We start from the raw sequence: 24,842 nt of genomic DNA, 5'->3' as shown, positions 1-24,842 counted from the left end.
ATTAAGGCTGCCATGTTTGGGATGCAAGCGTGGGTAACCAATGTTTCTCCAACATCGCTCTGAGGAGTGTCCTTTCACACCACAAGTGTTACAGGTCATTGATCTGTCTGGTGTGTTCTTGCTGTACATGGCCATTATCTTTGTAGACTTAAGAGCAAGTAAGAGACGCTGAGCTTCTTCCTGTTCAATCGAAGCACAAGCACTTTCTACAGATGGTAAGGGGTTTTACATTAAGAGGTTACTGCGTTGAGTGGTGTATTGTTCATCTAGTCCATTAAGAAACTGAAAAAGATACGCTTCCTCTCTTTGAGTATTTATGGCAGCTAACAAGGAAACAACATCAGGTAACAGATTGTGAACAGAGGGCAAAAGATTAAGCGAGTCCAGTTCTTCCCAAATGGATTTCAAAGAAGTGTAATACTCAGTTACAGACATTTGGTTTTATTTCAGTTCATATAAATCACGACTGAGTTTGTATTTATGACTACCATAACTCAAAGAAAAACATTTTTCAAGGTTGGACCAGATGTCTTTAGTAGAGGTCATGTGCATCACAGATCTCTTAATAGTAGGAGAAATATTATTAGTAATCCAAGCAATCACCATATTATTACAGGTCTCCCACATTTCAGCTTTAGAAACATCATCAGTTGGTAAAGGGACTGTACCTGTTATGAATCCAAGTTTTCTTTTTGATGAAAGGTTGATTTCCATGGACCTCTTCCAGCTCCTGTAGTCAGATGGGCCTTCAAGCTTATCCACCTGTATTGAGTTTGGATTATCTGAAGGGTGTAAAAAGAGAGGTATCATCATCTCTTGATATGTGAGTCTGTTGCCTGCCATTAAAGATCTGGGTTTTGTTTGTGAAAAGGGTTAATTGAGATTGACAGAAAAAGTGGGTTTTATGGGATGTAACAAGAAAATGGCAGATCTACAGTTTTCAAGAAAGAATTAAGGAAAATTATTTAAACCAAATAGTTGATAACGATTCTCTTTGCATTGAGCTCTGATACCATGTTGACAAGCATTAAAGAAGCTTGACAATAATGAAGAACAATGCAGAGAATGATAAATACAACTATGAGAGCCATAGGTTTACCACATCCAGAAAACTTATATTATCACTCTGAAACATAGGAGATAATGTTCACACCCATATATGGGAGTAGCCAAAATACAACCGGTGGTCCTGATTTACTGTAATGAGTTAGGGGTGGGCTGCCTAGCCAGACACATCTAACAGGAATGCTAAATTTTACGAGGAAGAAACGACTCTACTTAACACGACTACTGACAAAAAGACCATACTCTAACCATGAAGCACACATTAGACAAGGGATCACCTATCTTAATGTATGTTACTGATCTCGACGAATCTTGACTCATATAACACCTAGCATTACTTTGTTCTCTTCTATACTTGCATAAACAGCTGCGTACTAATTTAAATTGTTGAACTATCATGGCCTGTCCTATGAAGTTGATGGCTTTATTTTAGGTATTGATCATCCGTCCACTAAACGATGTCTATATCATATGCACATGTAAAATAGTTACTCAAGGAGTTAAAGAAACAACTTAGCACATCTGAATTGACCCTTTTTTCGAGTTCATTCCTCATAATCCACCTCCCAACTCTGTATTCGCTTCTCTCAAACCGCAAGCCACCATTTCATAAATTTAGTTTTATAACTGCAATGTTTTAAGTAAAAAACTTGTGTGATGGCTAATGGTGACATATTTTTAAGAACATTAGTCTGATTTTTAAAGTGTTGGTGCTAAGCCATCAAAATTGAAAGTAGCCATCATTTCCTTTATAAATCTAGGGATTCATTAACAAAGATCTATTTATAAATATCTTGGCTTAAAAACATATCATCACTACAGCCTCAAACCATGTCTTCTCGGCTTTCTTTCATAATTTCGGTTTCACTACTCATATCAATCTCCTTAGCTCAAGATGCTGTGCTAGCTAACAAAACTTTTAAAAATACCAATGAAGGTAATCGAGGCGAATACATTGTCGAATATGGTGCCAGCTACCGTGTACTGCCCATTTTTAGATTTCCATTCCAGTTTTATTTCTATAATACCACTCCTACCGCCTTCATCCTCGGATTACGCATGGGAAATCGTCATATTGAGTCAACTATGCATTGGGTTTGGGATGCAATTCATAATTTTTCCTTTCACAAATATAAATCGCGATAAAATTTGGGCATACGAATTCCGCCTCCAGTCTTTCATGAATAATGCTACCACCTCCACTGGTTCTGCTACATTTTCAAGAGCAAAGTACAACGCTACTTACTCTACGCTGCGTATCAATAGCGATGGAAACTTAAAAATCTACACATACGAAGAGCACGTAGACTATGGTACATGGGAGGTAACATACGTGCTCTTCGACAGAGATGAAGGAAGAGAGAGCGAATGTAGATTGCCACAAAGATGTGGCATGCTTGGAGTTTACGAACACGATCAATGCGTAGCTTGTCCAACGCCTAATGGACTTACAGGATGGAGCAAGACATGAGCTGTAATATCCCGTATCTTTTAGAATTAGATTAATAATTGAATTATAGAAAAAAAAGGGATTAAAATTAGATAAAGACTGGGATTTAAAATTGGGTTAAACTAATGGGCCTAAAATTTGGATCAGATTATAATATGGATAACTTGTAGGTTAAGAAATAAGGTTTTGAATCGTTATAAATACACCATATTCATCTTCATCGCCTTAATTATTAAAATTCGTAGGGCTTTATTCACAAAAATCAGCAGTCTTGTAAAATTCGTAGAAAATTCATCGTAAGTCGGAATTCAGTGATCCCCGACTTTTCGAAAAGATCTTTTCGTTCTCTATAACTTTTGTGTTTCGTATTTTTCAAGATAACGTTGTTTAGAGGGTCAAAAAGGCTAAATTCGGATCTGGTCAAATTTTGAGGTAAGTTTTCAATCGATCTTGCTAGTGTTTTCGAAATTGTGTGTTATGTGTATATATTTGATTATCAAAACATAGGCTAAGTGATGATATATTTGGAAGTATTATATGTTACAAGTATACGTATTATTGTATCTCTGTGGTGTCTAGACGATAATTTGAGATCTTTGATTTGTGCCATGGTTTGTGATAATATCAAATAAGAACTTAGGACCGCAGTCACCGGATTGTAGTGACAGTTTTATGAAAATTTAGGACCGTTATCACCGGGTTGTAGTGGTCGTGGCATGGATTATGGGTTTTGAATTATTGTTGTTATGTGATTATATGTATTGTGTGTATCGAATAAGAATAAGAATAGGAATATATCTCGAAAGTGTGTGTTTCGTATATCGTATCGTATAGATTATCGTAATTTTTATATGTGTATATGTGTTGCTTGGCCTACTAGTTGGATCGATTATTTTCTTGCTGGGCTTCATAGCTCATTACTTACAATTTCAGGTTTCGTCTAAGTTTCGAGTTGGTTAGCATTGGAGTTCGAGGACTTAGAATGGGAGTAGATTGACCTTTGGGCTTCCGCTTTTAGCTGCGCGTTTATAATAGTCACCTTTGTAATAGACTTTTTGATCAAGAAATTATATTATATTTGATTTTAGTTTTGATTTAGAATTAATAGTCCGGAAGTGCGGGCTGTTACCTGAGCACCTCCGGTTTTGCCAGCATGCGGGAAAGGGGTTGTGGACTCCTACAAAGTTGTAGGTGTTGAACATTTTACGAATAGTATCACAAGTGTATATGGGCCAATTATATTCGGTGATTGCCGGAAGAAATGCGACTCGAACTGAGTGTTTAGGTTACCAACACAGTGTCTCAGCCAACACAATGTCTCAACCAAAATCTCGGAAAATAATTTTGTTAAGATATTTGTACCTTTAGATATAGAATCTTTCTTTCTCATCGTTTAACCACGCTTTCATTTCTGCAGTTGTGCAATGTCTTACTAAATAAATGTTGTTCTAAATTATGTCAGAAATAAATATATTCACAATCCATGTTCAAAGTCTTAGTGTTGTTTGTAATCAAGTGATCATATAAGAAAACTTCCATCTCCTCCATTGAGAATTCGATTAAATGCTACACACCTCTAGCATTATTTTTTCAACTTTAATGAAAGCTTTTAATTCTAAAACATATATTGTTTTACAGAAAAACAACTTAAAATTTCTATTTTTTTATAATGCGATATTGGTTGCTTATATTCGGTTGAAAATGACAGTTAAAACTAACAAACAGTGACCGCCGCTTATAGCCCCTATTTCTTTTAGTGTTACTTTGTAAATGCCCTGAAAGATATATAGTGATGCACTTCCTCTTTGTTAGAAGTTCAGGTTTATGATGATTTCCAGAATGCAGATAAACAGAATGCAAATAACCGAGATTCAAGCATTGTAGTTTGCTCAGATATTTCAGGAAGCTATCTCAGGTTTAGATAAGGGTTAGGGTTTTATGTATATCTTGTTTGACTGGATAATTATCTCTCTAACTTATTTCAAACAAACCCTATCTTATAAGCCAAGTTTGAATTATTCAAACCCTATCTTATAAATCAAATTTAAATTTCTCAAGCCTTATATTCACTTGATTTATCTCTTTCAAACGTACTAACAGATTAGTTTCAGAGATTCATTCAATATATTTTCAAACAAACTTATCTTCCAATCTTATCTTGTGTTTGAATCTAAATCTGTTAGAACTTTGCTTATAAATACAACTCTTCATTTCAGATTTGTTGCTAACACTTTCACGTCTTTTCTTCATCATCTAAAATCACTTTCTTGTTCCATACCCGAGATATATATATCCAGAAAAACAAGGAATCTAGTTTGAGTTGTAAACTTTCACATTATATTATTGTATTTGAATCGTGTATTATATCACTTGTCCCGGGTTCTGGGAGGTTGATTACAACAAGAAGGCCAAGTAGCTTTGTGCTAGGTAGCTGTGTGTTAGGGAAAGGTTTCTTTCAAGTGGGACAAGATTGTAATCAAGGAAAGTTTGTAAGTACTTTATTTAAGTGGATATAATATATTCTCTATGCTAGTTGGCATGGGGACTTGGATGTAGGTCATAGACTAGGTGTAGGGGCCGAACCAAGTGAAAACTCTTGGTGTTCTGCATTGTTTGATTTCTTTATTACTGCATTTATATTTCAGTATTTTACTTTCTGCAGTTAAAAGAGATTATCCCATACCCTGTCTCATTTGTAAAGGGACTGTCCCATTTGCATAAGAGACTGTCTCATTTGCCTTGACAGTTAGAATATTATTTTATCTATCGAGCCATCGAATTTCATTTGGTATCAGAGCAGGTGCATTTAATTCTCTTTTTTAGTGTTTATTTTGCTAGCGATTCATGGCTCAACCAGATAGGTATTCAAACAATTATCCACCATTGCTTCATGGTGCTGAAAACTATAATGACTGGAAGTTTCGGATGAAAATCTTTCTCCAGCGTGATGCTTTTGAATGGGATGCTGTAGAAAATGATTTTACAATTCCTATGAAAGAAGGGAAGCCAAAATCTCTCAAGGATCTTTCTCCTGAAGAAGTGAATGCAATGAACTCAAATGCTAAAGCTATGAACTCACTTCTCAATGGCATGGTAGCTACAGAATTAAGAAAAGTTTCAGCATGACTACTGCCAAGCAGATTTGGGATACGATCAAAGTCAGCCACGAAGGCACGTCTAAGGTACATGAAGTAAAATTAAGTATGCTAATGAGTGACTATGAAGGTTTCAGGTTGGAAGGAGATGAAAGCGTGCGAGATGCTCAAGGGAGGTTTCTGACATTGATGAACTCTATCTCACTTCTGGAAAGGATCATTCCTCAATCCGAGATTAATAGGAAAATCCTCAGAGCAATGCCAAAGAAGTTTGCTCCAAAGGTTACCATTCTGCAGGATTCTGCGCTGTTTTCGACTATGGACACTCTAACACTGTTCAGTGAATTGGAAGAATTCAAAAATCAGCTACGCAGATATGATGAAGAAGATGAAGCTCCTCGCAAGAAAACTCTGGCACTTAATGCAGATGCAGACGAGTCTCCTGATGATTCTGATGAAGAGATTTCTCTTCTAACAAAGAAGTTTCATAAATTTCTTGCCAAACGGAATGCTTCCAAATGACCTATGAAGTCACAGTTTCCAAAGAAAGACTTCAAATCTAATCCGAGCAAGGAGAGTAAAACAAATCAAAGCAAGGATACCTGTTTTGAGTGTGGAAAGAAAGGGCACTTCAAAAAGGACTGCTACATGCTGAAGAACAAAAAGAAGGCATTAATTACTTGGAGTGATGATGAATCTGACGTGGAGATCGATTCAGATGATGAAGTTGCTCAACTTTATTTTGCAGGACTAGAGGACAACTCCAGTGATAATGATGAGGTACTGAATATTAAGTATAATTCAAATATATCTTCATCTATTTTAAATTTGCAGGTCTAGGTTAAGAAGTTGAAAGAAAAGAATGCTTATTTAAAGCAAGCTTTAAGTGAAGTTCTTAGTGAAATGGATGACCCCATGAAGGAAGAAGCCCTAGTTGCTGAGAACAAATCATTGCTTGAAAGGGTTTCAAAACTTACTGAAGAAAATCAATATCTCAAAAATGAGATTGAGATGAAGGATGTATGCCTTGAAGCCTTGAAGAAAGAGTCAATATTTGTTAATCCAGAAACCGTTAAAGAAGACAGTGCTCCTGATCCCTTGGTTCCTGAATTAAAGCAGAAAGTCGAACAGCTTGAAAAGGATTTAGCTAAATGTTTCCATGGAGAAGGAACTTTAAATGCTCTTCTTGGAGAACAAAAATCTTCTCTTGATAAAGAAGGTTTAGGATGTGAATCAATCAAGAAACGTGCATTTCAAGGAGGGTATAAGCGAGCTCCTATGAAATATAAGATGCCTTATGAGAAATGTCGAGATTGTGGCAAAGCTGGCCACCTACAGCTGAATCTAGATTATGTGGTATCAAGGGCCACTCCTCTAACTCATCTTATAAATCGTCTACTAGATATAAATCTGCTAATACTTCTGCTAATATTGTTCAGATGTGGATTAATAAATCAGATAGACATTTATCTAAGATTTGTGATACTAACCAACCAGGACCCAAGGTTAAGTGGGTACCTAAGAGATAAAGCAATTCTTGCAGGTCTGTTTGAAGGTCCATGTTCCGCGAAATAAATGGATCATCGACAGTGGTTGTTCACGTCACATGACAGGTGATAAATCCAAGTTTTTATCTCTAGTTGTCAAGGAAGGTGGCTTAGTTACTCTTGGAGATTCAAACACCGTCAGAATTATTGGAAAAGGCACCATTGGTAATGACAGGTTTGCTATTTCTAATGTTCGTTTAGTTGATGGTTTGAAATACAATCTCATTAGTGTAAGTCAACTTACTGATGCTGGTCATAAGGTTAAGTTCGATAAAGATGTATGTTATATTGGTACTAAGACTAACGAGTTTGCTTTAGTTGCCAAAAGAAAAGGAAATATTTTCGTGTTAGATTTTGATGAACAGCAGGAGGAAATTTGTCTTGCTACTATTCAAGATCAGCAGAATCTTTGGCATCGACGTCTAGGCCATGTTCACATGGATCTTCTTCGGAAGATATCTTCTCATGATCTGGTTCGAGGTCTTCCAAAGCTGAAGTACAGGAAAATAGAACCTTGTTCAGCTTGTCAAATTGGAAAACAGGTGAAAACTTCTTTTACTGCTAAGAATAAAGTATCAACTTTTGTTCCTTTGCAGCTCCTTCATCTAGATCTTTTCGGTCCAGAAAGGTATGTAAGTTTGGGAGGTAAGAATTAAGCTTTTGTTATAGTTGATGATTATTCTCGTTTTACTTGGGTATTATTTTTACGAACTAAGGATGAAGCTTTTGTTGAGTTTAAGGATCTTATTACTAACCTTGAGACTAAGTATTCATTTAAGCTCAAGACTATTCGTAGTGATCATGGAGGTGAATTCGAGAAGGATTTCATAACCTTCTGCAAATCAAGAGGAATCACTCATGAATTCTCAGCTCCTCGAACTCCTCAGCAGAACGGAGTAGTAGAACGCAAGAACAGGACTTTACAGGAAACTGCCAGAACTCTACTGCATGAGAGTAAGCTTCGAAGGAAATTTTGGGCTGAAACGGTACACACTTCCTGTTATGTTTTAAATAGAGTACTTATTCGTCCTATTTTGCTTAAAACTCTGTATGAATTGCTTAAGAAAAGGACTCCTAACATTAGTTATTTTCGAGTATTTGGTTCCAAGTGTTTTATTTTAGATACTCAAAATAATCGAGGCAAGTTCGATGCGAAATCTACGGAAGGAATTTTCTTGGGATATTCTACAACAAGCAAAGATTATCGTGTTTATAATTCTGTCAAGAACAAAGTAGAAGAATCCATCAATATTGCGTTCAATGAATCCTCAAGGAATATATCTCAAATTGATGAAGACACTGCGGATCTATCGTCTCATTCTCAAATGAGATAGTCTCATTTTGAAAAGAGTCAGTCTCATTCTGACAAATCAAACAGTCAAGACTCTCCAGGTCCATCTCAGTCTTCTGATAATTCTTCAGGATCTACACAAGCTTCAGATGAATCTTCTCGCTCTCCAAAGACTCCTGATAGTGTTTCAAATGTAATTTCTATTACTCCTCCGGACAAATCTTCACAAGCGGAAATGAGGCAGTCTCTTTTGAATGAGACAACTCCAATTCATTTCCAGGCAGACAATTCTAATGAGGAAGAGATGAGTAATATTCAACTTCCTAAATGTTCTAGGACTGTGAAGAATCATCCACCAGATAATCTTCTTACAGATTTGGAACAAGGAATCTCTACGCGAAGCAGACTTCATAATCTATGTGCATTATGTGCTTTTATTGCTGAGTTCGAACCAAAGAACGCTCAAGAAGCAGTTGCAGACGAAAACTGGTCTGTTGCAATGCAGGAAGAATTGAACCAGTTCGAGCGTTGTAATGTTTGGGAACTCGTCACACCTCCTCAGGATGCCAAGATCATTGGTACTCGTTGGGTTTTCAAGAATAAGAAAGATGAAGATGGAAATATCATTCGAAATAAAGCTCGTTTTGTTGCTCAGGGATACAACCAGCAGGAAGGAATCGATTACGACGAGACATATGCTCCAGTAACTCAAAAGGTTTGCACTTGATCATGTCTCACCTAAATCAACTCCGATGAGTACTTCAGTTAAGCTTACAAAGGATGAACAAGGTACACCTGTAGATGTCACTAAATTTCGAGGTATGATTGGTTCATTATTATATTTAACTGCCTCACGACCGTACATATGTATAGTGTATGCTTGTGTGCTCGTTTTCAATCTCAACCTAAAGAATCTCATTTGAATGTCGTTAAACGTATTTTTAAATATTTGAAAGGTACGAGTGACTTGGGATTATTTTATCCAAGCTCCTCTTCCTTTGACTTAATCGGTTTTTCAGATGCTGACTATGCAGGGTCACAGGTTGATAGAAAAAGCACAAGTGGTGCTTGTGAATTTTTGGGAGATTGTTTAGTTGCATGGCATAGTAAAAAGCAAACTTCAGTAGCTCTCTCTACCGCTGAAGGAGAGTACATTGCAGCTGGAAGTTGCTATGCTCAAATTTTGTGGATGCAACAAACATTGCAGGATTTTGGTATTTCTTACTCAAATATTCCTATTTATTGTGATAATACTTCTGCAATTAATATCTCTAAAAATCCTGTCATGCATTCTCGTACTAAGCATATTGATGTTCGTCACCATTTTCTACGAGATAATGTTTCTAAAGGTAATATTGAGCTTATTTATATTTCTACTGAGAAACAGCATGCAGATATCTTCACTAAGCCCTTAGCTGAAGATAGATTTTGTAAAATACGTCATAAATTAGGTATGTGTTCTCTGTAATTTATTACGTGATTTTATGTAATTTATGTGTTTAAATGTGAATTATGTCATAATACTTAAATATTTGTTGAGTATTTATTGTTTGTTTTTGAAATTAGGTTTCGTGTTAATTACATCTTGTACTTATGTTTCTGAATTTGTGTTTTATATCTTTTATTTATTTATTTTGTAAATCTTTGATTAGACTTCTCATATCCTTGAAACTCGTGCATGTATTACTCTTTCAGTACATAACTTATGTCTTGCATCTCTTCGACTTCTTTTCAATCTCTATCTCTTCAATTCTCACTTTTTATTTAAACTCATCTTCTTAACCCTTTCAGTTTCCTATTCATCTTCTCTCTCTTAAACACAATCAAACACCTTTCTCCATCTCTTTTCTACTTTCTCATCTCTATCCATGGCACGCAAATCGACCCCTTTCACCCATTCTCGATCTACCGCTCAACGTACCCCAACTGATGCGGCTTCAGGTTCCAAGCATCAACGGGTCGGTAATTTCGAACCGGAAGTATCAAGCGGAACGACTGATAGTTCTTTCGAGCGACATGCAAAGGAGACTACTTCGACGAAAGTGATGTCAAAGTTGATTCTGAAGGAACGCCTGTGTGATCTGGATATTCTGAAGAAAATCGGTATTGTGGACTTGTTTGATTCAGTTGGTTGTTTGTCATTGTTGTCGCCCCCGGAGATTATTTATCCCGAGTTAGTGAAAGAATTCTACGCCAAGCTACGTATTTTGGACGGAAATATTGTGTTCTCAGAAGTCCAAGGGAATCCCGTTTGTTTTAAGGCCGATCTTTTGGCACGGCTTACTGGTGTTTCTGACAAGGGAGTTTGTCCGTCGACAACTCATCAAGCGTTTCAAGATATTCCTGGTCTCCAGTACGAGGAACAACTCAAGGTTATTCTTGGTGACAATTTTGTTTCGGTGTCAGTCAAACCTTCGGTAAATGATTTAACCCCAGTTTCGGTAAAGAGTTTTTGATTACTTACCCAACACTCGGGAAGTAAAATTTTTGGAACAAGTTAATCCATTAACAGGCATCGCCTGAGAAATATAGGTGAGTTTTCCTTTCCAACTAGATACGACTTCTTGATGGAGCCGTATCAACAAGTTTCTACTTGGGGAAAGTGGGGACGAGCTTTACGTTTCAGAGTCATGGATTTCATCTGAACTAGGAGTGGCGTAAGTGGTCGAGTAGCGCCGGCCCAGCCTTATTATATTGGCCCAAATGGCCTGGAAGTTCCGCTAAGGCGGTCCATTCCTTAGGAGTTCAGTGTTCGGTTGACAAGTAAATCCGACAGGTTCTCCTCTACATGTAGAAAATGGTGGGGTTGCACTACTACGACTGATCATCGTAAGTGGTCTTCCTGGCGCGACAAACTCCCGTAATGAGTTCATCATCCAATTGGATATTTCTGCAACACTACCCAGAGCACTTCGATAGAAAGGCTACGGTTGGGCGATTGTTGAGTGTTGGCAGGGTCAAGTTTTCAAAATGATGTTTGCATCAAATGAAGTATCTCGTAACTTCATTGTATTTTGATGATATTTTAAAAGATTTAATCTATTCAAATCTGGTCTTGTAGTCTCATCTATGTGATGAACTTTTGAAACTAATTATAACTTGAACGGTGGTAGTTCAAGTAGTATTTGGAAAAGATATAAGTATATTGGAGTATCTTGTAACTTCACCGTTTTAAACTTATATCTAGTTAATGGTTGTCTTATGAATGACAGAGACTTTCAGAAAAACGTTAAGACAAGGTTAGATATATGAGATCACCTTGCAACGATATTTTTTATACAGTTATAAACTGGAACTTTGTGTATATTATGCATGGAAGAGGACTTCCAAGATTTTGAAAAGTATATATGTATATATACTGAATATTTTGCGACTTCATCGCATTAAGATATCAAACTTGGTTCATTTCTTTTGACCAAGACTTTCATGAGTACTATGAGAAGGCTCATATATTGTTAATCATATTATATATTATTTTGGTGGGCTTGTTGCTCACCCTTGCCTTCTTCTTTCATCACACAACATCAGATAGACAAGATGAACATGACCAAGCTCCCGATTCGCAAGCGGTTAGAAAACGTTCTGCAATCTTCTGGAAGCATTGATGCCGCTATAGCTGAGGTAGGAACTACCAATAGGCTAGGCTTTCAACTTTTGATGTACCAGACTTATGTATAATATGAATTGTAATAATGGCAAAGAACATGTAAATTTATTCAGAAACCCTTTTAAGGTGTATTGGCATATAATTGTGGAATAAAACGACTTGTGATTATTTTTGGATATTCATCTCTGAGACTATAACTTGTGGTGTGTGTGTTTATTGTGGGGTCACAGTACAGAGTAGTTGATTATTTATTAAGATTGGGTGTTGTTAAGGGAAATGGAACTCGTGACAACCCGGATCCCCGACCCCGGATTTGGGGGCGATACACCCGAGATATATATATCCAGAAAAACAAGGAATCTAGTTTGAGTTGTAAACTTTTACATTATATTATTGTATTTGAATCGTGTATTATATCACTTGTCCCGGGTTGTGGGAGGTTGATTACAACAGGAAGGCCAAGTAGCTTTGTGCTAGGTAGCTGTGTGCTAGGGAAAGGTTTCTTTCAAGTGGGCCAAGATTGTAATCAAGGAAAGTTTGTAAGTACTTTATTTAAGTGGATATAATACATTCTCTATGCTAGTTGGCATGGGAACTTGGATGTAGGCCATAGACTAGGTGTAGGGACCGAACCAAGTGAAAACTCTTGGTATTCTGCATTGTTTAATTTCTTTATTACTGCATTTATATTTCAGTATTTTACTTTCTGCAATTAAAATAGACTGTCCCATACCCTGTCTCATTTGTAAAGGGACTGTCCCATTTGCATAAAAGACTGTCTCATTTGCCTTGACAGTTAGAATATTATTTTATCTATCGAGCCATCGAATTTCACTCTTTTCTAATCTTAATTTCCTAGTTTATTTCCTGCTAGTTTAGCTTCTATACTCTTCAAATTTCAACCCATACAACCATATTCGTCGATTGTGTTGCTTCAAAAACACATGTCTACCTTCAATAAATCGCAGCCTTTCTCCTTCCGAACCAAAATATTGCTCATAATCACCCTCACATACACGCTTATGAACATCTCTGCATCGCGGACAATAAATATGTCAACAAATTTTGACGAAAAATCAGCTACAACATTGTTGAAATTGCGACCGCAGTTGTATCATGTGGACGGAAAACGCCACCTTCTGCTCCAAGGCATAAGGGACACAAGGTGGTCGTGTTCAGACCGCCCCCTTGAATGGAAATTAATATCATCGCAACAATCCACGAAGCTTCTTATTGACATGATAATGTAGATGATGAGTTGAGTTGCTACATCCATTTGGTAGCCGAAGCTTCATTTTGTGTGCTATTTTCTGAATTCTCTTTGCTTTGCTCCGAAGAAACACGCGGGAGGTTAGAAATTTAGATGTATTCATTTAGTTATACAAAGTTATCTAGCTAACTGTTATATTTAGCTAGTTGTTCATGTCATGCTTTACTGTTGGACTGACAACTAATTTAGGCTGGGGACTCCCTGACAAGCGATGACCGTAACCATCTGTCTGCGTAAAATTTTCACACATAGATTTAATACGGTATCAAATTCGCGCTTAAGTTTATGGTTTCAGGATCATTCCTATTCATGAAAAAATTTCATCAGATAAATGATTTGTCAACAATCGTAGACTATTGAAAGATAATAAAATACTTATTTATATATATGTATCAGTAAGGAGCATCTTCTAGTCCCATTACGGCCTAAGAAAGGTGATGTACCAGTATCACCATTATATTTTTTTGATTTTTTTTTTATTTTTCGCAATAAGAATCATCATAAATACGTAACGTAGCCAATAGCTAGGATTACATACATGAATTACCCAGCTGCAATTCCATATATATGATTAAGAGAGGAACAAAATGTATCCAAAAAATAAAAAATATACTTGTTAGATTGTTATTAAAAGTATGGAGGGTGTGACAACTGACAAATGTAAAAGGACCCGACGTTTCAAAATGTTTCGAATGATTGTTATTTTCAATCATTCAACATATAGTCCAATACATGCGACAACTATATATTTTCTGAAAACAAAATAATTAAGTTGGAAGTTATTGTAATATTATAAAGAATTTTTTATTTGCTACCAAGCATTAGGAAGATATAAAACTTGGTTGTAGTCCAATACGTTCGATCGATATTTTCTGAAGGTCAGTTAGTATTAGCTCTGTATTAGCTCTGGCTATTTTTTTTAGAAACATGACGTGCCTGAACATGAAGGTCAGTTAATTAGTTGTTGGAGTTGATGGGAATAGCGAAATGTACTCCTAGTATTTAGAAGTGTGGGCCAATTTTTTGTTTGACTTTATTTTTTGTTCATATTTTTAAGCGCATATTAAACCTAAATTTTTATTTTATTTTTAAAATTTTCATTTTTTAAATAAAAACTTAAAATCTATTTTTTTTTAAAAATGAAATGTAAAGCTATGTTAAATATATGCTTAAAAATGTGTACAAAAAAGTAAAGTGAACCAAATCCGGAACGAAAACACCATAATTTCTGAAATTTCCATAAATTATAGTCTTTGATCGAATTTATAGAGCAAATGTTTTACGCATCTTGAGATATCCTTCGAAATATGGCCCAGGTTTTAAAGTATCATCGTTAAAATTGTGACTATGTTTCTCGCCATTCTTGTAAATAGTTGGTGGTAGATAGACTGTACCGAGATGGAGTTATGCAGCTACAAGCAAGTTCATTTCACACTTTTCAACGTAAAATAACATAATCGTCCCATGTATCTGGCATTCACGTATTATTCATTTTCAATTGTGTTCATAACCTTTTTGTCTCATAATTCATTTGATGTGATGTTTAAAATTTTATTGATTCTACTCTATTGAACTAATGTAAAAGTCACCGGCTAAGCAAAATCCGATTAAAAAGGGGACAATGAAAGGAGTAATAAGAATGTAAATACGAGAGCAGAAATGACAAAATGGGTTAGGATTAGAAAAATTGATCGAAATTTATAAAATTAAGATATGATCCAAAATTCGAATTATATAACTTCATAATAATTTAAAAATTAATCTAAATTGATTCAAAAATTATCTGAACTGAAAATTTATTTAAAATTCATCTAAAATACTAGATTTGTTTAGACCCGATCAAAATTGAATTATATATAATTCAAACTGATATGACTCGAAGTACGTGATTCAATATAAATCTCAATTAGAAAAATGAAATAATTGAGTATAGTTAAGTTATTATAGTTAAACGTGTCATATAAGCAAAATTTATACTTTCAAATATATGTTTATGAAAATATAATTATTTATCAAAGTTTTTGATAAGGTACATTATATTGTATTAAAGTACAATATTTAAAAAAAGATATTTTAAAAGTCTTAAAAATAAAAAAATGATTAAGTTGTGATCCGAAAATATACTAATTAAATTAAATCCGAACCAAATTTTGTCTCATCTTTATATAAATTTATCTTAATTAGATCCAAACCGAATAACACTCGATCTGATCAATGATCTCCAAATTTAAAGTAATCCGAAGAGGATATGATCTTATCCAGATTGCCGGTCTACGTGTGAATTTGAACTTTTTTGCAATAAAGAAATACTGGAAAAGAAAAATGTAAAAAAGCACTATAATACATAAGGCCTTTACGACGGAATTTTTACCCTCGTTTTGTCATAATCATTTACTACGGATAACTCACTCTAGATTCTTTGTAATTGCAATGTACCAGAACATTCAAAATTGGAAAAAAAAGCAATATTATCTGTATGTGCAGATCGTAAGTGATCAATGTTTCTATCATTTCAACTAATGTAAAATTTATCGAAATATTGGAAAGCGGTTTGTAAGTAAAAAAAACAAACTTTGATAATCTTCACCTTTACAATTAAATTTTAAAAACAAAATTTCTAAAAAGTGTCATAGGTCAAAAAGCTGTTTTTAGGAAAAAATAGATCCCTCGTGCATTTGAATAAACTATTTTTCAGTTTTTTGAGAAGATTTCGGTATTAAATCTCAATTTAAGAAATAATTTTATTTTATATAATAATTAAAAATATGTGTGATTAAAAATTTACCAAAAAATAAATTTTAAGGATATAGACTATTTTATCAGCAATTCTTTTAACCGCATAACAATTATGGAATTTAAGTATATTGGAATAATTTCAGTTGTATAGAGCTCCCGTATACATTACAAATATTTTTATTTTGATCTTATCAATTTTTTCTTCAAAATCACATATTCATTCTCATCTCGGAGATGTTATGGAACCGTCGTCCGTCATCAATCTTGTTTTGTTGTCACGTACTGATCGATGTTACAAATAAGATCAGAGAACGTAAGAGAAAATTGAGCATTATCAATATTAAACTTTCAATTTCAGATAACTTTCGATAATGAGGGGTACTTATAGGATTATTCATGCAGTTAAAGAGTATAGATTGTATTTTATATAAACTGATAACATAAATCCAGCCGCAAGCACTTTTTCACATTTTCTTTAAAAATAACATAATCGTCGCATGTCTCTCGCATTCATATATTTGTCATTTTCAATTGCGTTCACAACTTTTTTATGTCATCATAATTTATTTGATGTGATGTTTTACATTTTATTAGCCCCATTTTATTGAACTCGTGATTACTTTCATCTATATTATATTATTATATTATAAGCAAAACATGAATAAAACTAATTAGGTTACCATATTTATGATAGCTCGAGTTGATTTAGATATAGGAGAAAACTATATATCTTCACAGACCTAGAACTTGGAAGTATGACTGAGATATATAGTAGAGATCCTGATTTAATTCCAATTTGTTTCAATTCTGTTACTCGAAAAACCCCTCACAAAATATAAAATTTATGAATAATAATATTTCCATAATAGTTACATGCAGATAGAAAGGATTTATAGGTTTCTTTTAATCTTGTTAATGAAAGGTTAGTGAAATGTTACATAATGTAACTATGGTAAATTGTAATAATGTAACTATGGTAAATAAATGAATTGGGATAAAACTTATTAATTTCCATTCATCGTTTTTGTTTTCTTAGTCTTGCATAGAAGACTAGAAGGTGTTTTTTTGGCTTGCTTGAAATCAATAATAATCCCTCCGTTTCACTCATTTATTTACATATTTTTTTATTAATGTTTGACAAATATTTTAAGACTACAATAAATATAATTTATAATTTATTTTAAAATTTCTTATTTTTATAAAAAAATAAACATTGTATATTTATTCATATCAAAAAATATTTAAAAAAAATTGGAGAAACATATTTCACGAAAATCTTAAAATGCGTGTCAATCCCCCGTTCTTCAATATAAAGAACTTGAATGGACAGATGGAGTAATTATTATGCATACTGTTGTTGGGAGAAATTCGTAACAACACGAATTCGGAGGTTGCTGGAATCACAGAGTAAATTATGTTGATTTGAGGCTATTTTCATGAAGAACGCGAAGAACACGGGATGAGAATTGATGGATGTTATAGCTGATCTTGTTCGATGATTCTTAGAATGCCAGAGGAATAGTGTTTATTCTCTCTTATTTCAAACTGTTGATCATCCGTAAACAAGATGTCTACGTACCCTTTTATAGGGGTTCAAGCTACATGTAGTTCTTGGAGGACAAGTTACCTAGACGGGCTAAGGTTTGGCCCGATCCATCAAATCTCAGGTTCGTTGACCGTTGGATAGTTCGTAATAAGCCCATATTATTCCATGGCCCAAGCCCAATTAGGATGTAATAGGCTGTCATGGCATTAGGCGAAGATATCTCGTTGGTGAGGCACGAGAACACCTAGAGTCCTCACATGCGACCCCTTAGAGTCTGGTCATGTGACGTGAACCCATAAATATGTAAGTAGTGTTGACCTCGATGAGGTCCTTCCAAGCGTAATGTAGTCCCGCTAGATTTCCATGATGTGCCCCAATAGGGTCATGTAGTCATAAAGTGTTGTAATAATATTCCTTGTGCAGTTGACATGTGATCGTGAACTCTCACTTGTCTCTTCAAGTCTCTTAAAAATACGAGGTGAGGACTCCCCTCCTGTTAATATGAGGACATGCTACCCCTCATAATGATATGGTGGTAGACCATCCCTTCTAGTAATATGGAGTCATGCATGATATGAGGAGGGGACTCCCCTCTTGGTGATATGAGGAGAGGACTCCCCTCTTAATAGTATGAGGAGAGGACTCCCTTTTTAGTGATATTAGGAGAGGACTCCCCTTTTAGTGATATGAGGAGAGGACTCCCCTCTTAGTAGTATGAGGAGAGGATTTCCATCTTAGTAGTATGAGGAGAGGACTCCCCTCTTAGTAGTATGAGGAGAGGACTCCTCTCTTTGTAGTATGAGGAGATGACTCCCCTCTTAGTTGTATGAGGAGAGGACTCCCCTCCTGTTGAGAGGTGGACTTGATCCATATCTTGTTCAGAGGTGGACATGACTCCCTTCCCGATTGCGAGGTGGACAGGACTTCAGTCTTGTTGAGAGGTGTACCTGAACCCCTTATTACTGGAGAGGTGGATAAGACTCACCTCCTAGTAAGAGGAGGGCATGACTCACTTTCTTGTAAGAGGAGGGCATGACTCACCTCCTAGTAAGAGGTGGACATGCCTATCCTCCTTTATATATTCCCACGTGTCATCATGCGAAATCTTGGTCAACATACGGTATATGGTCCCGATCCATATATAAATTAGGAGAGCTCTTCCATATTTTTGAGCTTGTTTATTAAGCCCAATATTATTAATAATTCTTGTAATGGGCATGTTTAGAGCCCATATTTATATTTGGGCATAACAACTACCCCCAATTTCATGTTGTCATTATGAATGCAATGTGGAATCAAGAAAGTATTATTCCTCATTGAAGTGGCGTATGGGAAAGGTCCAATTACTACGTTGAATGTGCATCTAAACAGGAAGCCTTTTCGAGTGACCGCTAGGAGCCGAAGAAATGAACCTTTGTTGGGGGATCGCCGCCAAATGATTGCTTAAACTGATTACCAAAGTAGGGCAAAGACTCTAACCTTCTTTCACCTTCTTCTAATGTAGTAGCTCAGACATAGGCCAATTTAAGGTTGTTATGCGTGATTGACGTGAATTCTTTGTCTACTGATATTGTGGATAATAACGTTGTGATCATAGAGCTCAACTTTGGGTGGGATCTTTTTCACATACGCTGCATACCGCAAAAAGATTCTATATTGAGTACTTGTAACTCTAGACTAGAGAATTAGGTTTATATCAAGAACTTAAGGAGGGATCTCCGCAAGGCAACCAAAAAGTTAAATGATTTGGAGAGGTCTTGTGATTTTTAGGAGCACAATTTTGATCTCTTTCATACCGGTCTCGTACCGAAAGATATTGGCTCAAACTTGCTTCATATACGATGGTTGGTTGGCCTCGCATCGTTGAAGATTGGATATTAGAGAATAGAACTTTATATCTTCACCTTCTTCTAAAATATATGTTGCAAATAGGATCCTTATAAAATTATTGTATAGCTCTTATCGACCTCACATAGCGGACGATGTCCCTACCTTCATGACTCATGCAAGAAGGCGCTGCATCATAAGTGTCAGCCTCGAGAGACTCGCGTTGCCTCATGCAGATTATAATTTATTTATTTTAAATTTTTCCAAGTGCTTTAAGATAACTGATTGAGTCTTCAAATAATTCTCCTTGCTGACAGATGTCTTTAGCACATACATTGAGATCGATTCATAATGTATGGACTTACGGACTGGCCCATCATCGATCGCCAGCGGGTCAAGAAGTCTCATATTGCAAGATTCCAAATTTGCGGCCTCGTGTCACTAAATGTTGGCCTTTCCCTATAATTTTTAATATCATGTTGGAGGAGGTGTTTCGGTAGTACCACTACCCCCCGATTCCTTGTTATCATTAGAGATGCGACGAGGAATCAAAGTATTGTAGTGCTCTTTTTGAGCTATTTGAGTTAACACCATGTGTCCAACATTATCACGGCTCAATTTATCTCTTCAATGTTATCCTGGGGACATGAGGCGTCATCAACGCTACCCCGGGGTAATTTTCACTAATGTCTTCGTGTAATTTATTTTTAATTTCCCTCTAGTCTATCCATACACCTCAGTAGCGGTGTTTTGAAGCCTCCCTTATAGAACCTTATCATAAATAAGATAGAAGGTCGTTGGTTATCTGATAGTTCATGTTTCCATCCTATTTTGAGATAAATTCTCCATTTTGACATAGTCCCGGAGAGGGTCATCAATGTAGGCCCCGGGGTCGCTATCTCCATGGTGAATTCATCAGACACGCTAGCCTTGACTTGAAATTTTATGGAAAATATTTCCAAGTAGTATGGCCTTTCTTTGAGGGCTCAACTTTGTCAATGTATTTCACTAATAAATTACACAATTCAATTCCACATAACAACAAATCATAATAATTAATTAACAATCTATAACTGCTGCCATAAACCAATACACATCTTTTATTTATTTACTTAAACCTTTATTACACTTCCAAATATTAGAATTAAAATAAAAATACACGAGTCGTTATACCCTGTGATGTGTCTTCCCTGATTATCAAAAATATGCATCATTGCTCGACTCACAAGTCGATGCATTTGCCTTATCCTGCACTGTTATCGAAAGTGTTTAGGTATTTTTATGTTTCTGTTGCTTCCGTTAAATCTGAAAAAATTAGTACGTTGTTTGATTTGTCTGTTTTAAGAGCAAATATTTTGTTTGTTTCTAAGTCGAATGAGTTGTTTTTTGATGAAACTCATAGGCTAGTTGGTGGACTTCCAAAATCCCCAAACTATTCCTCAGACCCCTCTGATCAACCTACAAATTCTCTGCTAAATTCACTGTTAGTCAAATTGAATGAAAACTCGGTTTCTTTGGCTAATCTTAATCAACACTTTGCTTCTGTTGAGACTCTTGGATCACTGACTTCACAAGTCAGTATTATGAATGCTTCTTTTGAGTTGTTTAAAAAGTTTGTTTGTTCGTCGTTGGATTCAATGAATGCAAAACTTTATGTGTTGCATGCTTCTGATGTCAAGTTGGCCAAAACAATGGACTTTGAGTTTGGGACTCTGCAAGAAGGTCTGGTTTCCTCGGCAAAGGCCTGGGAAAAAGAGTTTGTCAAGTTATTTTTTAAGCTGGGATCCGGGACGAAGTTCGTGTCACAACAGTTGTCCGCTATGCAGGACAAGAGCAAACTGTATTGGCATAAGAAACGTGACTGGATTGATGATTGCTCTTTGGAAGAAATAACAGCTGCTCTGCCACTTCCTGCCATCCCTCCACCTTCGGTCTTTGGCATGACGATGGAAGAATACAAAGCGAAGATCTTCGACTGGCTTCGGGAACGGGACGGCAAAGCTCCAGCACAAGATGCTTTTGACAAGCTCTTCTCAGAATATGGCTCTACTCCTATCTTTTCAACAACCAAGGATAAAGCTTCGGGCTCGGGCATAGACAAAGGGAAGACTCCAGTTAATGTGGATGACTCAGATTAAGCCTTTTACGATGATGAAGGGGGAGGAATTCGTTGTCTTTGGTTTGGATTGTTATGTTTTTAAGACTGTGGTTTTATGTGGTTTCATTTTATGGTTTTAAGACTATGATGCTTTGATGTTTTTGTGTTTCAGACTAAGGTTGTTTGATGAATGATTCTGAATGTTCTAAAAAGACAACTAGACACCCTGGTTGAATCGGTGGGTTATTCTTTGGTTTTTTAAGTTTTATATATAATTGAGATTGTCTCATTTGTGTGTCTCATTATATGTATTGTCTCATTCATCCTTAACATATCTTTTTTTTTGTTGCTAAGTTGTTGTATTGTATATATAAAATAAAAAGTACAAGTGAGGGATTCACCCTCTGCGCCTTGGCAAGCCAAGGTGAAGACCATAGAATCAATCCAAAGGAAAGAAACTAAAGACACACTCAATCCCACGCAGGGGATGACAAATCTATGAGAACAATACAATAAAGAAAATACAATTGGACTGCATAATAACATAACCTCTCCAACTTGAACTTGGGAACACTAACAATTAAACAATGACCAAGGCATCTCCTTGGTATGCTAGATTCTAAACACTTCGAGTTAACCAACGGAGCTAAACATAGTAGCCTGATGTTTGACAAAGCCCGGGGCATCTCCCTGGAATGCAGCTTCCCATGTTAGCATAAATGTGGAGAACAATCGTGAACAAGTCAAAAGCTAAGATGTTCTGTTATGATACCAAATTTCTGAGGAGCCGATTATGAAATGAGAGGGAGCAATGCAACCACCACATCTACAGCCAAAACCAAGTGAATAAAACAGAATAAGGCTAATCCCAACCAATCAACATCTACTAGGCATCCAAGCACTCTTCAATGAGGGCCAATCAAGGCTAACAATAAAACAGTTATATCCAAATGAAATTGACCGTCCAGCATGCAACATCATCCTAGCAAGCTATGCCTACTTAAACAAGGTGGCAAGTCTTGAACTAAGTAAGCAAAGCTGCCAGAGTGGAAATCCATAGCTAAGCAAATTGGGTGTTCAAGCAGCGTACACAACAAGCAATTTGGCGACCGAGAACCGCGTCAGTAGAAAACTCAACAACAATGTCACTAGCCATCCTATCAACCAAGTTGCTCAAGCTTGCATTTACACAGGAAACAGGGTTATTGAAGTGAGCTATCCCCAAACTTACAAGAGTGTTGCATATCCGCCCTATAGCAAGTACCCCCAAGCTCGCCAACACCTTAGCAATCAAAGCAAACCAGCAGACCCACCAAGTTTCAGCCTAGTGGTACAACAGTACTAAGCATTTAAACACTCTTCCATGCTTCCAGGAGGTTTTAACAAGGTTGTCATGAGGTAGACTAGGAGGCAAGGGCCTCAAGCACACAAAACCAACCAACAACCAGAAAACATCCAAACGAACAACCAAACCTAGCAAGTGGATGTTAATGCTACGAAACAAGAACTGCAAACATGAAAGTATCCTTACCAATCTGCACAACAAAATTTCAGCCAAAAACAAAACCCAAAGGTGCGAGAACTAATAGGCATCCAAGCACTCTTCATTTCAAGCCTAAAGGAGATGGCAAGGAGAAAGATGGCATACAAATATGAGGCGAGAATCATGGTTGAAGCTTGAAAACAGCAAACAGCTAGAAGCTAGGCTGGAAATCCCGTGGCTATGATTAAGGCACCACAATGTGCCGACTGCAGGACAAAACAACAAGGAGCAGCGCCCATCGCCTCAATTTCATCCGTTCCAGTGACCGAGAACCTCGTCATTAAACAGCATCTTCAACCAACTAAGACAACAACCTGCAAATGCACCCAAGTGGCCCAGGCTTGCGGCTACATAGAGGTCGAAACTAGATGAGATCAACTGTTCCCAGAGCAGAGAAGCTGCGAAAAGCAGCGTGCCAATGTCGCCCAGCACTCCAAATCAACACACTATGGTCACACTGCCAAGCACTATAGCAAACCCTTCCAGCTCACTCCAACAAACCATCAAGCAGATGGTGTGCCCAAATAAAAATACACAGCCGGCAGCGAACTAGAGCAGGAACCCCATAGCAAATCAATCAAACCACAAGACAACGCGAGCTTGAGCTCAACAAAACCCAGCAGAAGCAAAGGCGCCAGGACCCAGTCAACTCAGCGAGTCAGCTCGCAAACTGAGCAGATCTAGCACAAAAGCAAGCAAAACACACGGATAAACCCAACCAGACCACAATGACAGCAAAGAGATGTTGAAGAAGCATCAAGAAACTGCCCAGCGACTCATAAGAGCCCAGCAGCCATGGCTGAGTCAAGAACCGAGTTATAGCTTTGTGGAGCTAAAAACTCAGCAACAATGGGTGAAAACCCAAAACCAAAATGATAGAAACCAACTACGAGCTATAAACAGCAATGGGTAAGCAAAAGAACCCAAGAAAAACCAAGAAGTAAGAACAAATCTAGGTTTTTCAAGACTGATGAACAGTGTTACGGGAAGCCCCAAAACAACCTTTTGATCCCCAAAAACAAGTGAAAATAGCTATAAATCGGTTGCAAAAAATTGGAAACATGAAGCGAAAGCTTCAAACATTGCCGGGAAAGCAACGAATCAAAGAGAAATCCAAGAACAGAACTTGAATTTGAAAAAACGTATTTAAAATTTGAAAAAGAAAAGAGAAAAGAGGAGAGAGAAGAGAGCGTTTTGCACGAGAGACTCTCAAAACCGCCGGAGAAAAATACTGTCTCATTCACATTGTTGTATTCATATCATACTTGTTCTGTTATTGCTAATTTCTTCCTCCAGGAGCTTTAAGTGTTTTTGATAGGGGAATAATTTGTCATCATCATAAAGGGGAGAACATATGTGCTCTTCGACAGAGACGAAGGAAGAGAGAGCGAATGTAGATTGCCTTAAAGATGCGACATGCTTGGAGTTTGTCAAGACGATCAATGCATAGCTTGTCCAACGCCTAATGGACTTACAACATGGAGCAAGACATGTGCACCACCGGTTTTTCCAGCATGCGGTAAAGGGGTTGTGGACTACTACAAAGTTGTAGGTGTTGAACATTTTACAAATAGTATCACGAGTGGATCGGGGCCAATTACAGTCGGTGATTGCAGGAAGAAATGTGATGCGGACTACGAGTGTTTAGGTTTTTTCTACAGGGAAGAGTCTTCAATATGCTTGTTGGCTACTGCATTAGGCGCTCTGAACAAAGTTGCTAATTAATCTCATGTTGCCTATATAGTATCTTTGTTTCTCATTGTTTAA

General features: G+C 36.5%; 1 pseudogene; it reads left to right on the top strand.

Annotated features, from left to right (window-relative positions):
* Nucleotides 1-1,996: 1,996 nt before the first annotated feature.
* LOC141696505 (EP1-like glycoprotein 1) lies at nt 1,997-24,842 on the top strand (annotated as a pseudogene).

Source organism: Apium graveolens, chromosome 11 (genome assembly GCF_009905375.1).
Source record: "Apium graveolens cultivar Ventura chromosome 11, ASM990537v1, whole genome shotgun sequence".
Taxonomy (NCBI): domain Eukaryota; kingdom Viridiplantae; phylum Streptophyta; class Magnoliopsida; order Apiales; family Apiaceae; genus Apium; species Apium graveolens.
Note: the sequence above shows the minus strand (reverse complement) of the source record. Positions and strands in the feature narration are given on the sequence as shown.